The sequence below is a fragment of the Crocodylus siamensis genome, chromosome 11 (genome assembly GCF_052110815.1).
Source record: "Crocodylus siamensis isolate JL-2025a chromosome 11, ASM5211081v1, whole genome shotgun sequence".
Lineage (NCBI taxonomy): Eukaryota > Metazoa > Chordata > Crocodylia > Crocodylidae > Crocodylus > Crocodylus siamensis.
The window spans coordinates 55,802,980-55,819,751 of NC_143405.1; the positions used below are offsets into that span (position 1 = coordinate 55,802,980).

At 42.4% G+C, this 16,772-nt stretch overlaps 1 long non-coding RNA gene across 1 annotated transcript in view; it reads left to right on the top strand.

Moving 5' to 3' along the window:
- LOC149855909 (uncharacterized) overlaps window positions 1–15,978 on the top strand; it is a 69,049-nt gene extending 53,071 nt beyond the window's left edge. Inside the window, exons 2-3 of the long non-coding RNA XR_016438486.1 lie at window positions 13,811–13,944; window positions 15,852–15,978. This is a non-coding gene — a long non-coding RNA (uncharacterized LOC149855909). The remainder of the gene's footprint in view (window positions 1–13,810; window positions 13,945–15,851) is intronic.
- The last annotated feature ends 794 nt before the right edge of the window (window positions 15,979–16,772 follow it).

Consider the following 16,772-nt stretch of genomic DNA (forward strand, 5'->3'; position numbering starts at 1 on the left):
TGCTTCCTGCAGTATTGGCATATACAGAAATTCACTGTGGGGAGTCAGTGGAGTTCTGGCCAACTGAGGATTTATTATTTATATACTTTTTTTTTTTTTTTTTTTGAAGATTTTCATCTTTTTTTGGATCCTGTAGCAAGCTGGGGTTACAACGTTTAAGTTCACTTTATAATTAAAGCAGGGAACATTAAAGTTGCAGCATTAAATGACCTTTTGCTTAGTTTCCATTGCGTTAAGGAGATATTTCTTTTCCCTTTCTGATTCAGGCTTTGCTTTGTATAAAGTGATAAAAATATTCTGATTTTTTTAATCTTTAGACAGCATGTCACAGTCACAGTGTCATTTGAAGGGAGTTTGAAGTAACAGTTTGATTGATGCTCCACTTTAAAAATGTGTCTGGATTTGTCATCTGCAAGTTATTCTAAACAGGAATGGTCCTGTCTGTCTAGTTCCTACTGCCTCAACTCTGAACACCTTACAATCAGGAATGGATTCCAGCTTCCTAACTCCCCTGTGAGACAAAGAAATACTATCCTTATTTTAGAGAAGGGGAATTAAGGCACAGGAGAGATTAAGGGTGCCTGTACGCAAGCTGGGAGGCTGCTCAGATGTGCTGTAATTACATCACATTGGAGCAGAGTCGATTAATCGCTGGTAATTTCCGCGCTCCAGCCAGCCTTCGCGCCTTGTGTATCAGTGTCTCCGTGCTTCAAAATGGCAATGGGGGTGCTTTAACTAATGCTTGTTTGCTGGAGCATGTGTAAAAATGCCCTAAGAGACTAGCCCAGGATCACTCGGGAATGCTCTGTTTGGAACTGAACTGAGGTTTCTTTTGTCCCGGTTCGGTGTCCTGTTCATTAACACATGCTTCCTACTGGGTTGGGTTGAACTGCAAATTGAGTTATGAGCATTCGTGTTATATGCTTCTATTGGAGGGCTACTGCACAGACAGCCAGAAAGGCTGAAGACAAGTGCGTGAGAGAAAAGGAAGTGAAGGGTCCATGGAGGGAAGCTGAGAGGGCATCGGGCAGGATGTGGGTATCTGGCATGCTAGCGGTTAAGGTGGATAGGAGAGGTATTTGCACATAGCAAAGAATGGGAGCAGGTAATTATTTCAAAGTGGCTTGTGTCAAGAGTGTTTAATGTTGTTTGGGTGCTGTACTTCACGGTCGTCATATAATGCATGTGGTTTACTGCAGATCTTGACAAGTCGGCATAAGTGGTAGGATGTTAAAGGATGCAGCACAGGCGTGCATCTGAGAAATTAAATGGCACAGGAGTAATAGTTTGTTTTCACACTCATCTTTTCACTGAAGATTTCTGGAAAAGCTGAAAGCATTTCTGTGAGCATTCAGAATGGCCGAGGTTCTCTAAGGCGGTATTTGCTGCATTACTTGATCTAGCTCAGCTCCACAGTGGAGTTCGTCTGAATGTTCCTGTTTCTGTAAAAATCATTCTGGGCTGCTAATCAATTGATTTATGGGCTCCAGGCAGTTTATATTTCTTTTCTATTAAATCTGGGACACCTCAAGTTCAATATGTGGGCTACCAAAATTTGCATTGGAGACTGGGATGAATTAATTGCCAGCATTAGCAAACAGAGCTATCCAGCCATACCAATGGAACTTGTAGCCAAGGCCACAAGCTGATTCCCTCAGGAGGTCAAAAAGAAATGCTGCTCCCACATACTGTATTGTTCAATTGACTGTCTCTAGCTGTTCCCCAAGGTACACAGATGAATTTTAATCATTAGGGCACCTATACACATGCCTGACACCTGCTTCAACACATGCTGGATGCCTGCTCCAACCAAATAGCACGATATGGTCTGAGAAGCTGCCAGTTTGCACGCTCCAGCAGCCTCAGCATCACATGTATTCACTGTCCCTGCATTTCAAAATGGCAGCAGGGTGCTTTAACTAAAGCTTGTTGAGTGAGCTTTAGGTAAAGTACCTCTGCTGCCAGTTTGAAGCACGTGGTGCTGAGTACACAAGACACTGAAGGTGCTTTAATTAGAGCAGATCTCTAATTGAAGCGCCCACCCCCGACTGCAGAATGTGTAAAGACACCCTGGGATGCGAAGGTTGAAATACAACAATAGTATTCAGGTTGTTAGTGAACTGCACATACTGTATCCCCAGTCTCTTTCCCCTCCCCCAATTATGAGCTATGAGGCACTTATAGACTTTCCATCATGCTGCTTTATCATTTTCTGATGAGTGCCTCAGATTACCTGAGATCTGAATGTCCACTTCTTATCTTGTGACGTACAACATACACAGAGTAGTCTGTATATAGAACTAACCCATTAGCATGCAGCTCACAAGTGAAGATATTTTTGGGGAGAGTCAGAAATCTGAAGGCATAAAATATAACACAGATTTATCATTGGTAAGTATGTAAATATAAATGAAATGGGAGTATGGACAATAGATAACTGAATCTTGTCTATTAGGGAAAGGCATAGCACATTGATTTATAGCTTCTATAACCATTTGATTTTTGCCCAGTGGATTTTCTACTGATCTTTTAGAATCTTATACTAGGACACAGAGGATTTGGGGATTTTTTTTTAAAGATAATGAACAGTTAAGGATTAGAGCATTTCTAGGAAAAAAAAAAATCCTTGAGAGAGCTTCCATAGGTATAATTGGTACGTGACCAGTCCCAGACAGTAATTTATATCTTTGCTGCTGTAAAAGGCCTAATTTACTAAAGCCAGGAAAAGTCAATGGGTGAATAGCCTGTTGTCTGTGGACTGACTTTGTCCTGGTAAGAATTCAAGAGGACATTAATGTAAAGAGACTCCAGTCTGCATTTAGTATGTTTTTTGTAAAAGATTTTCTGTATATGGTCTGAGAAGCTGCTTAATGGGCACATCTTTGAATACATCTGCTGTAGATCACTGTTCAGCAGCATGTTAGAAAGTCCATAAACAGTGATTGCTGTATACTGAATGAAAATATCTAAGGACAGACAGATCCAGGGGGGTGCATTGGTGCACCCCCTCTCTTTGACTCCTGGTCCACCTAAAGGTTAAAACCAGGTGCCTGGCAGTTGCCGCAGCATTTCTAGACAGCAATTCTATTTTATTTTTTTTTGCTGCGGGATTCAGTTAGCTTCATGGCTCACTGTAATCTACCTGATCCCCACCAAACTCTTCATTCTACAGGTGTCAATGACCCTCTCTTCTTTTCAATGGTCTTGATGTTCTTCCAGTCAGGGTGTCCTTTGTTCTGCAATCCTGCTGTCTGTTAGCTGCTCCTGGTAATGAAGCTCCTATTTCACAGCCCTGCTGATGGTTTCTAACTCATTCCACTGAAGTTATATTTGTCTTTGCTTCAATCTTAAACAGCCCTGGGCCTGTAGCATATTAGTAAAGCTTCTAGTTTATTTTAACTGGAGAAAAGTATGTGTTGTTTTATCTGTGATGATGCACCTCGCCACCTGCACCTCCCCTCCTTCCCCCTTTCAAAATCCTAGATCTGCCCATGCCCAAGGATCGACTGCTAGGAAAATAGGGCTGGTCCATCACCTCCCAAATGCACCTTTGTTTCTTAAAAGTGGTCTTTAAAATTCTCCTTAGGTCAAGTATCAAAACATTTTAACATACAAGTGCCTTATGGGACATTGTTCACCTTTATAAACCTTGCCTACAATCAAAGATTATTTCTAACATTTCCTTTTCAGTTTGAGAGAAGCCTGGTACAATAGTCTTCTTTAAAATTCTTATAATGTTTAAGCATGCAAAGTATAATTATTGCTTCTCAGATCTTCATCCCCCTGCAGACAGGATGATGTGAAAGCACTGAAAAATGTTGAGCTGAGGCAGTTGTGCAGTATGTATTACAAATACTAATCTTGCCCCATACAGAAGTAATCTCTTTGACTGCAGCCATTGGAAGCCTCTGTTCTGTTCTGGACAAGAGCTTGATCAGAGCATAATGCTTGCTAACAGCTTAGCTCAGGATACTGTTGCTATGGTAAGCCCTCAAAATACCTTAGAAGAAAGAAGTGCCCTAACCAGGATTTCTCATAAAACACCAGTACCACCCATCTTCTAAGTCATATTCCCATCAGTACTCAAAAATGATGTCAAACATTCAGTCTGTAAACTGTGTCCTCCATATTTTGGCAATACAGATGCATTGCTTGTAGGGGCTGTGAAACAAGATGTGTGATTTTACTTGATGCATGAATTGAAACAGTCTGAAAGTAGAGTAGCTTACTTTTGGAATATCATGTCATTTTACTGAACTTTTTGAAAAGCAGCAGCTCATATGAAATGTTACTGGCTCAATACTCTAGCTAGGGACAGGCATTCAAAAAGCCTGAGCCTGAATTGAATCAATCTTTGCAGATTAGTCTAACCTGGCTAGGCTGAATCAATTTGTAACTGGACATACATCCCAGACATAGGCACATGCCTGCAGTGGCTCAGGCTAGAAGCCATGGGGCATTAGAGCAGCCCTCCCTTCCCTTCCTCAGTGCTGAGCTAAGGGGAGCATGGCCAGGCCCCGACAGGATGCTCTGATTAGACAGGAGTCCCCATCCCACCAGCCCAGCAGGGAATTGATAATGCAGTGTTTATCACCCCTAGCTCAGCGTTTATCAACCCATATAGAAAAAAACAGTGGGATATTACCAGTTATCTCTTGATTCTGCCTTTGCCAGTCTCCGACAGCACAGATCGTAGCCAGCATGTGGCCTGCTAGCTATTGCTGAGAGATGTACAGACAGAGGGGATGAGGCAATCCCTGCTGAGCAGGAGTGGGGAGGGGAAGGGGGGACCAGATGGAAGGCAGGCAGATGCCTGAAGTCTCTGTGAAGCTCCAGCCAGGGAGCAGAGGGGAGGGGCCAGCTCTGCTGCGGAGCAGAGAGCCCTACCCAGACCAAAGAGCATACTGGGATGCTGGGGGAATCTGGTTTAACTTAAACCAGCAAGGGGTCTGGGACAGATATTGCATAAACTGGTTTGAGCCAAATCAGTTAAGCCTGATACTACATTCAACCAGGTTTTATCTCAAACAAATCAGGCCATTTTCAGACTGATTTATGTGCGCTAAACATCTGTTCCACTATAGGTTTAAACCAGTTTCTGATCACTCAAACCAGTTTATGTGTAATATCTGTTCCTAGCCATTATGTCTATTTCAGCAAAGGAGCACCAGAAGGGATGCTTTTAAGTACACCCTTTTGCCACTGTTTTCCGTTATGAAGACGATACGAATGCAGAAAGCAGGTTAAATATGCACCCTATAGACCAACTAAATCAGAGATTTATATCATAAACTTTTGTGGGCTGAGCTCATTTCATCAGATGCAGATATGCAGATGCAGTCATTCAATTACAAGGAGAAAATACAGCACACATATGCCACAGCATGGCATTTTGCTACCAAGTAAGAAAGGCCCACAAAAGAGGAATGATAACTAGAAAATAATGTAGGAACAAATAGATGGTAAAGACATGAATGAGAGAAGCTTCAACTATGAGGACACATTTCTCAGAGAAGCATATCTCACTTTTAGACATGAAGTAATTTTGTGCGGAGGGGAGCTAACAGTTTTTTAGAACAGAAACTATACTGATGAATTCCAGAGAGCGAGTTGCTGTTGTTATTGCACTGATAATTTATGTTACATCGATTTTGGATTGTTCAGTGTTTGGAATTTGTAGCAAGTCTAACAAAGAAAGATTTTAGACTTCCCTTAATTTTATATAGCATCACAATAAGAATTATTCCTGTGGTCATTATTCAAGGAGGTCAGATGGCAGGAATAAAAATACAATGCACAAAGTCCAATTTAATGCTAGCTCTAGCTTTGAAGGGAAGCACAGAAACTTGCTGACAAATGATTTACTATTATTTGCGTAAACAATGGCTGAATTAAAAGTAGCTATTCTTGCTTATAGTTTCATAGTTGGTAGGGTCGCAATGGACCTGAGCAGATCATCAAGTCTGACCCTCTGCCATGGGCAGGAAAGGATGCTGGGGTCAAATGACCCTGACTAGGTGATTATCCAGCCTCCTTCTGAAGACCCCCAGGGCAGGAGCCTGCACCACTTCCCTTGGAAGTTGGTTCCAGATCCTAGCTGCCCTGACTGTGAAGTAGTGCCTCCGGATGTCTAGCCTGAGTCTACTCTCTGTCATCTTATGGCCATTATTCCGTGTTACTCCCGGTAGTGCTTGGGGGAACAGGGACTCTCCCATTGCCTGCTGGTCCCCCATGGCCAGTTTATAGATGGTCAGCAGATCCCCTCACAGCCTTCTCTTGTGGAGGCTGAACAGGTTCAGGTCCCGTAGCCTCTCTTCATAGGGCCTGCCCTGCTGCCCCCTGATCATGCGAGTGGCCTCCTCTGGACCCTCTCCATGCTGTCCACATCCCTCCTGAAGTGTGGTGCCCAGAACTGGACACAGTACTCCAACTGCAGCCTGACCACTGTTGCATAGAGGGGGAGGATCACCTCCTTGGACCTGCTTGTGATGCATCTGTGGATTCATGACAAGGTGTGGTTAGCCTTCCTGACCGTGTCCTCACATTGGCGGCCCATTTTCATCTTGGCATCAATGATAACTCCAAGATCCTTTTCTGCCTTTGTGCTGATGAGAAGCGAGTTCCCCCAGCATATAGGTATGCTGCTGGTTCTTCCTCCCCAGGTGCAGTACCTTGCATTTGTCAGTATTGAAACCCATCCTATTCTCATCTGCCCACCCCTGTAACCTGTCCAGATCTAGTTGTAGCCTGTCCCTCTCTTCTAGTGTGCCTACTTCTCCCCACATCTTAGTGTCATCCACGAATTTGAACAAGGTGCTTTTTACCCCCTCGTCCACAAGTCACTGATGAAGATGTTGAACAGGTTGGGCCCAAGGATTGAGCCCTGGGGAACCCCACTGCCCACATCCCTCCAGGTCAAAAATGACCCGTCCTCCACCACTCTCTGGGTGCAGCCCTCCAGCCAATTTGTGACCCATCTGACTATGTAGGCATCAACACCACAGTCACCTAATTTTTTAATGAGAATGGGATGAAAGACAGTGTTGAAGACCTTCCTAAAGTCCAGAAACACTATGTCCACCGTGACACCTGCGTCTAAGGTTGTAGAAGGCCACCAGGTTGGTCTGACAGGACCTGCCTCTAATGAACCCACGTTGATTGCCCCTAAGCGTAATCTCCCCTGCTGGTCCCTTGCAGATGTGCTCCTGGATAATTTTCTCAAAGAGCTTCCCCAGGACCAAGGTAAGACTAATGAGCCTATAGTTTCCTGGGTCCTCCTTCCTCCCTTTTATTGAAAATGGGAAGCATGTTGGCCCTTTTCCAGTCCTCTGGCACCTCACCAGAGCACCATGAGTGCTTGTAAAGCTGTGCCAGGGGTCCCACAATGACCTCTGCTAATTCCCTCAGCACTCTGGGGTGGAGATCATCAGGACCTGCTGATTTGAACATGTCTAGTCCCATCAGAAGTTCCCTGACTAGGTCTTCACTGACCTTGGGCCTGGCTGCGCCTCTCCTGGGTCCATCCAGGATTCTGGTGGCGAGGGATGTCCCGGTCCCTGCTCAGAAAAATGGAGGCAAAGAATTTGTTAAAGTCAGATGGCAGAAGAAAAACACAATGCATAAAGTCCAATTTAATGCTAGCTGTAGCCTTGAGGGAAAGCGCAGAAACTTGCTGATAAATGATTTAATATTATTTGAATAAACAATGGTTGAATTAAAAGCAGCTATTCTTGCTTATACATCTAAGCAAGGAATTTTGGTGATTAAAAGATTGTACAGAGGATAAAAACATCTTTGAAGTTGTTTAATGTCTTTCCTTTCAATTAATGTAATCTGCTTTCTTACATAAAATGAAAATGTTCCTAAGCCCAATACAAGAAATATGAGCACAACAGAAACTGGAAAAAGAACAGGACAATCATACAAATGCTGTGTCAGTTTTAAGCAGTATGAATCCATGACTAAAGCCATCTAATTGGGAGGTTCTGTTGATGGGAAGATATTGCCTGCGAAGTATAAATTATGGTTTTTGGTTTAACTGCTAGTAAGGTAAGTAGAAAAGCTTTCAGTAATTTCAGTGGAAGATGGGTCAGGCCTGTAATATATTTAAATACATCTTGCTTTACATTTTCAAAGAAAACTATATTACTTTTAAATTCAGGGCTGAACAGCTCCTTGACAATTTTGAGTGCCTCCAACACCTTTGAGAAGCAAGACCTGCCTGCCTTCCTCCCTTGCTTCCTTCCATTTCTGTGAAATCTTCCAGGCACAAAGTACGCAAAGATCTCAGACCTGAGGAAGGGCACTTTGTGCTCAAAAGCTGGTCTAACATTTCTCCCAATTATACAAGCAGAAAAGCGACCTTATTTTCTTGTAACAACCATTACTGTACCATTGTACTCCTCTACCTGTTTCTAGGTCTTGCCTTGTACTTGTGTAGTAGGTTGCTTGGGAGAGTGACTGTCTCCATTTTCTGTTTGAATAACTTGTAGCACAGTATGTTGCTGTGCATGCTACTAGTTATGATCTGCAAAAGGTATTATTACAGCATTCTTTGGAAGGCATGTGTAGTCCTGCAAACTTCATTTAAAAACCAAACCAAACCATGTGTTAATTTACACCTGACTATATTTTTATTGCACTACCTCAGCCAAGCATGGCTAATCAAGCGATCAGTGGAGGGACTCTTGACAGAATCAGGACGCCCATTTCAGAATAACACCCTATTTTTTCTCATTATTTATGCTATTTGGCCTTTCAGAATAAACCTTCTAGTAGGTGTCTTCTTGCCAACCATTTAAACAGCTCTGTGACAATGTGTGTATTTCCCAACCACCCCATAACAAAACACGTTATTTGTTAGAACTTCCCGATCAGTTCCATCTTCCCAACTTGTTTATCTTGTCTACTTTGCTTAGCTAATATTTTTTACTTCACTTCTAATTGCCTTTCCAAGCCAGCCTTGCCTAACTTGTTTTATTAACCTAAATCCTTAGCTTTACCTAAAAGTCATGTTCTAGAAGGAGCTATTTAATTCCCTTAGGCCATATATAAGAAAGGCTTAAAAACCATGACATTTTTTTTTCTAAAAATGGCTTCTGGTTCCTTTCAATGGATTTTGAAAGTTGTCATCTTTAATGGTCATTTTTCAAGCCTTTCTGTACAACCAGGAGAATTATGAGTTTATTTCTTTTGAAAGTAAAGACTAAACTTCTTGTGTTAATGCCTTCTTATGTACTCACCAAATATTGAGATCCTCTTCATAAAAAATTCTCATTTCTTGTTACTGAAATACCCCTTCCCTCCCCCCAAACAACCCAAACCTTAATAAGATTGGATGGAGTTGGATAAACAAACAATAAATCCAGCATTTCCCATGGTCTGAGACCTTCCTGGCTGTTCGCCGTCTTTCTGGATGTTGCATTGTTGTCCTATGAATCATGCTGTCTTCCTTGCTGTAAGTCTCAGTAGACTGACTGCTGCCACCATGTCTCATGTCTGTGTGCTGAGTGCTTTACAATTCAAAGAGGACCCTTCCTATCTATAAGAACTATGTACAGAGTTGCTGCAACTGCAGCCAGTAGTCGGGCCCTTCAAACCCAGGCTGACATCCTGATATTACTCTTCTTCTGCCCTACCTCCCTCCCCGACCCCCGTGTCTTATATTACAGGTATCCTACTATTTATTCATCCCATTCCGACCTCTGAACTCTCTTCCTCAGACCCAACTTGAATTGACCATCTTCTCAAAAGCCTGGGAGAAAGGACAGACCTTACATCTTGTCTGGTTACTTCTGGAATCTATCCCTAGCTTGCAAACATGTCTGTGACTCCAATATTACTTATATGTAAAAAGTTACATAGGAAATATATTGAATCATGAAGCTAGCCTGAACTTTAGAACCATGTGCTGTCAATTGTGAGTCAAAATTCACGGCACACCATTATGAAGCTTTGCCTGGCATTGGGGTGTTAATGAACTTTTAAAGGAAGTTATATGTCATTTTTATCTGGAAACTACTGCAGAAACTCTTGGCTGGCCTTCATTTGTGTCATGTAATGTCCCATCACTCTCCTTACAAAGATTCACCTAACATTGTAGAATGCCACATACTACATGACACTGCTTGTGACAAAGCGTATTTCATTTTACTCAGTTTATAAGTAGCTTCTTCTGTTTATTGATGGGTTTTACATGATGGCTTGGTGCTTTAGTGAGAGATGTGGTCTCTCGTAACAGAGGCTATTTTATATGTCTGTTTTTGAGCTATGGAATATCAATATAAATTTCATCCACAAATCAGAGTCTTTCAGTTCATTCTGCATGTTCTTTTAGTTATTTATCTGGTTTGTAGCTGACAGGTTTCTATTCATTCAGGTCTGTTAGGGAAGCAAGTGAAGTATTTTCAAGGAAGCTAATGAGATTCAGTGTTTGAATACAGATCAACTGCAAGCACCCACAGTTAAGCTGAGCATGGTTCCAGTCTATTACATCTTTTAACCATTTCAGATGTAGGCGTCTATGCTTAGCTGGCCAGTGGAACTAGTTGACAGCCTTTTGCTTAACTGAGATAGGACCACTGCCTATCTGGAAACTGGATGTTTCTATTTCCTTTTTTCCCTTCCTTGTGCTTATTCTGTATGGATTCTGAGAGTTACGCTACACTGGGAATCCTCAATCTTGAAATAATAATATTTGCTCTGACTCATTGGGCATGTCTACAGGTGCTTTTACATGCACCTAAACTTCATGTGCATTTGCCTAATGCACATTAAGGTGATTTAGGCATGCATCTACACATGTACAAGCTAAGGTGCGTTAACACCGTGTGTGGACTGACTTGGAACTAAAGTTAGCCCCAAATCAGTTGACATATGGAGTATTAATGTGCTTTAGGGTGTCTACACATTGCAGGTATCAAATTTAGGTGCGAAAAGCCTACAATCACTATTTTTAAAGGCACATTAAGGGCGTGCATGTGTAGACCCATGGCCTTAATGTGCCTTAAATATGGATAATTCACCTTAAATTGGCACCTGTAGATGTGCCCATTAAAGTGTAGAACTGTCCAGAGAAGAAACTAAAAATACTTTCAAGCATTATTGAATTTGGGTACAGTGTATATGCCCATGATGTTTCTTCTTTCTTAGATCTCCAAGTCTGCATTCTCATTTTACAGTCTGTATTTATTTTTCACTATATCAACTTTCTCTTCTGTTTTTATCACTTCAGTTTAGCCTTCCTACCCCTTGCTTGGCTCCATCTCAACCTATGCTTCCTGTAGAGCAGAATGGGAAACCAATCACATTCATGTCTGAGTCAAAGCTTTTAACCTATAATATTTGATTTTATTTGAAATTAGGGCAAATTTAATTTCCCAGCTTTAAAAGTATATATACACATGTGTGTGCGTGAATATATAATTTTAAATGTACTCAGACTAGGTTTATGTGTATCCTGGAAGACTACTTGGACAGAGTCCATTAAATTAAACTGGCAACATTTTGAAGAGGCCTGTTTTAAATTGCAGCTTGGAATTAAAATAAAGTGATGGCTAGTTTAAAAGAAAGGATTTGTAATTTAAGTTTCCTCACTGTAGTTGTAAGTCATAGGGTAATTGAGATCATTAAAACAATATTGTACAAAATGGACATTTTCATTCCAGTGATGATCTTGTGAAATGAATCAATGAATTTAAAGTTTAATTATGTCATTATAGTGGCTGAGCATGCACTCTTTTTCTGGCAATGGAGTGTGGTCCGAATATAAAGTTGCTTTAAGTCACAGTTGATTTGGACTAATACACAATCATTCAGTTGAAAATGCTCTAGTAATTGATATCACTTTTGCTTGAAATGAGTACAAGCTCAACTGAAAGAGAGCGAATTTAAGAGTGATTGTAATAACACATGCCAAAAACATTTTTCTTCAGGCTCTGGCACTGAGTGTACAGGTACAGTTCATCAAAAATAAAATGGTTTTGGATTTAAGTTATGAGAAACAACCAAATGGTTGCCAGTTTTTCAGAGAAGATTTAAAATCTGGCAGCCTGTATTTTAAAAACTGCCTCACACCAGATGAAGTCTTGCATTCCTTGAAGTTAGGAAACAGCATACCAAATCGTGACTTTATGAAATCCCAAACATGTACAACAAGGGTTTTGCTTGTAGCCATGTTAATCTAAGGACATAGGCAGGCAAGCTTCTTTGGGTAGATGCGATATCTTTTATCAACTTAGAAGTTGAAAAAAAGTTATTTGCAAGCTTTCAGACACAAGCACCCTTCTTCAGGCATAGGGGGTCTCTGTTCTGTTCTGCAGCTGTATTGCACTTTAAGGGCCCATGTGTGAAGTTATGCTCGTGCAGGGTTTATTTATTCTACTTCTATAGAACAGGCCTGCAGTACAATGTAGGTAGATTTGTCTTTTTGTAAGAGTGAAAAAACACTCTGTGCTCTCAAAGAAAGCATGTGTTTAGGGGGCGTGTGTGTTTTCTTTTTGGGCATTGAACTGATAAAAAATATGCCATATGCAGCCTATAAAGATAACATATGTAGGGTTGAAGGCATGTAAAACTAAGGCAGACTACAGTATCTAGTTTCATTTGGCTAAATGGGCAGGTTGGTACTTCATTAGAAGTTTTAAGCAGAGGAGGCTTCATTCACTGGAATACAGGGCCATCAAAATGAATGGCAATCTCAATGAGCCATGTAGATCCCAATAAAAAATGGTAAAAGTTGAGTCCAAAGTGCCTGAGATCTTTGAGGAGACATTCCTATCCCTCCTCCCTGTGCTTGCCCTTGTCAGAAAAAGCTATGCAACTACCTATGATGTCATATATCTATTTGTCCACTACTTGAGTAGCACAAAATACTCATCCATTCTATAGCGTATTTCTGTGTAGATTTATATATGCTTTCCATGCGAACCCAAATGGAAATTAGACAAGGCTTCGTGATTATGTCTCTTCTTTCTGTATGAATACTAGTAACCATTGCTGCACACCTTCTTTGTCATACTGACATCTGTAACAGGAGTAACGCGTTCTCCTGTTTGAACATCCTGTGTCACCTTCTCCTCCTGATGTATTACTTGCTGAAAAAATATAGTGTGGGAGGCTGCTTTAGGTATGCGGCCCTGATGTCAGGGTCTAATTACACAGCTCCACCATCCCCTACACTGTCTCCATCTCCACCCCCAGATCTTAACAGCACTGGTCAGTCAACAGATCTTTTAGTTAGGGCTTCTGGTGGTCTTGTTTGCCCTCTGAACTTGGGTGCTCAGTCAAGAACGATTACCAGTCCTTTGGTCTCATTCTCAACTTTTATTGAGTTGCCAATGGAAATAGTAACTTAAAGTAAAGAGTTATCACTTGTCATAATGGGAAACCAAAATAGTAATGTATAGTAAGGAGTCAGTATCCTTCTACCAACCTTCCTTTTTCTGGGATTCCCCTTTACAGGATGGCTTCTGGTGGCCCTGCCTCCAGTGTCCCGAGGTCTCTTAGCTACAATCCAGACTGTAGCAAGCTGAAAAATCACTGGCCACCCTTAGCCACCTGGTTATTCCCCTGGTATGGTTGCTTCCTTCAGAGTTGTCGTCTTAAGTTGTTATTGCTCACAACATGGGGCCAATCCCACCTCTGCCAGCAATTGAATTCCTTATGTGCCCAAGGGCTACTGCTGCTTGCAAGGTACAGTCCTCCCCCAATTGGGATCCTCATCACCTGGGTCACATCTTGCTCCATGTTCAGAGCTTAGCTCCTTACTCCTGGTTTCTGCCTGAAACCGCCTTGTTCAATTTCTTTCTAGCTCTTCTTCCGCAGGTCCAGAGAATCTCACATTGTCAGTGTCCTCAGAAGCTCCAGTAAACCATCCTGGCCCGGCATTGCCTGTCAAGCTTGCTGCTCTGGTGTTTGCCTACCAGTGCCTCCATGCCAGCACTGGTAAGTACTGTCCCCCAGTCCTGATCCCTATCCCAGGGTCCATCCTCTACTTCCTGTGGTTTGGAGTCTTCCTCCCTTCCCTGGAGTCTCATAATCCCTATTAAGCTTTGCGCACTCCTGACATCATTCTCCTGCATCAAGTTTAAAGGGGCTATGCTTACATATACTCTCATCTCGCCACTTCCTTCCTGGAGTCGGCTCATCCACAAGGTAAGTGTAGCAGGAGTGAACTCTGACTCGCTGGTACAGCACCATTTTGATCTTTTTAAAAAAATAATTCAGTTCTGAACCATAGCTATGACCATATTGGGCAAGACTATAATGAGCATTACCACTGTATTTGCCAAAGACAGATTGTATTGTCATAGATTCCTAGGCAACCTGACGTACAAAGATTCCAAACATGTATGACACTGATAAGAATGGGGCCTTCAGAAAGAAATCACAAATATGTCTGTTGTTAATATGAGGGAGAAGGGAGGGAACCTTTAAAATCCTCTTGACTATACACTGCTTCCACAGATTGTCTATTTCAGAGATATCTCCTAGTTTACTGACTCTCTGAAATCTTCTTTTTGCCCTTGAATCAGCACTGGATTGTGACACTTCCCTAACAGGAAATACTCATACGTAAATGTGAAGAAAGACAGCACCCAATAACTATTGCTGTGTACTTTTCATGGGGTGCTTACACAAGTTACATTTTTCATGCAATTGGGCCCCGGAAAAAATTTTACAGCCATGTTGTAACACATGTGCACAGCTTCAGAGTGCTTTTAAAATGGCTGATTGTATGACACATTTAACCCTGGTCAAATCAGGCAATACATTAACTCACTCTAAGCAGAGCAACTTAGGGAACACGTGTTCCCTCCAGGGTTAATTTTTCCTGCTTTGCAGGACTGGGCTGATGCTCGCACTGGTGAGCACCAGCCCAGCCCCACTCCCAAGGCTGTTGGCGGGGGAGGGAGTGGGGAGGGAGGAGCTAGTAAGGAGCTGCCTGCTGTTTTGCCATAGCTGGAGCTAGAGCTGAAACTGGAGTTGGAGGGTGCCTGACAGGGTGAAACAGAGCCCCCTTGCCTCATGGCTCACCCTGCATATAACCTGGCTGGTGTATTGGGGGGTCAGGTCTGTGAGTCTGTGCCCCATGTGCCCTCCCTCCCCCCCAGTTCTGGCCACAGCAATGCAGCCAGCAGCTCCATGCTGCTGCCACTGTCAAGAGGCCTGGGTGGGGGATAGGAGAAGAGAGCCCCACCTCACTTTATGGGCCCAGCCTGGCTGCCCCCCAGTAGCTGAGCTCAGGTAGCTGTGGGGGGGGAGGGGGCACAAGGTGATGGGGGCTCCTTTCCCTCATCCCCTGCCTAGGCTTCTTGACAGTGGCAGCAGCTGCTTTGCCATGATCAGAGCTGAGGTGGAGGGAGCCTCGAACAGAGTCCCCTCGCCTCACAGGCCCAGCCTGGCTCCCCCCAATAGCTCAGTTGAGATAGTTGGTGGGGGGAGGCTGTGAGGCAAGGAGGCTCTGTCCCACCCTGCCTTCCCCCTCTAGCCAATGCAAAGCAGCCCACAACTGTGTGCTGGCTGCTCCCTCCATCTCCCATTTCTTCCTCTGCTCCCGCCACCCTTTGCTGAGGTGGGGCAGGGGGTGATGCGGGGGAGAGGGGCAGTTTGACAGTCTTTTTAGAGGCTGCTGGAATACCCCTGCCTACTAGCCAGGGCTGGTGCAGACAGGCTCCAGCCCCACCCTGACCCAACGTCTGTTGGGTTGGACAGGCTCTAACTCATGGTGCTTTATGTAAAACACCATGAGTTAGAGTGGGGTCCTAAACATCTGTAGGTACTCACGGTGGTTGAGTGTGAGCCATGTGCATGAATTTGAATAGTTCACTGTTTGGTTCTTACCCCCATAGGTTTTGAATGAAAACTGGTACCTTGAGTACTTTATCACATACAAAAGGAAGAGGACAGAAAATAGAGAACAGGACAATCACTGTTAAAAGGATACTACAGTAGGGAAGGTCAACAACATTAAAAGGCACCCACTTCCCATCCCTGGTGCTTCCCTTTCCTTCTCCCAATACTAAGACTTACTGACTTTGGCTAAATGTTGACTGGCAGAAGATGTAGCTTTTTTCCTATCCTGCTACCTGCTAAAGTAAGAAGTGATTTATTTTATACAATCTATAAATATGTGTTTAAATAATAGTTTACATAACCTTCTTTATGAGCTTGTATTCCCCATGAATGTTCAAGTGAGAACTTAGGGCTGAAATGCCTGTGAACGGCTAGCTTTAAATTAGTGCTTGTGGTGTGCCCTTGAATAATTTAGCTAGTCAAAAACCACTTGGTTTTGTAAATATTCAGTCATATTCTAGATTTAAAAGAAAATAAAGGAAGCTATTGAATTAAATTTTGTCACTAAAATTAAAAAACAAGAAAACTGCAATTTATGGACATCTTGTGAGTAGGAAAAAAGGCAGCATGTGTTGCTTTGAGTTGTTTATTATGAAGTTTCAGCTCTAGTTGGTAAAGGACTTGCAATAATTTGCTACCTTTTTCTGCATTTCTTTGTTTCTTCTGTGGATATTACATTAAAATCTTTATATACAGTAAATACTGTTTCTTATTGCAGGCATCTATCTTAAAAGCAGAAGTTTCTTTTTTAAGAAAAGAAAGAAAATACCCCATGAAGATTGATTTCTTTTTATGTTTATTGAGTTTAAACTTGCAGACTTGAAAAGAATTGAACTGGGGTCTCATTTATCATCAGTTTTGGCTACATCTTTAAATAACATCCCCGTTTTTATCGAAATATGTTCACAACATAATTT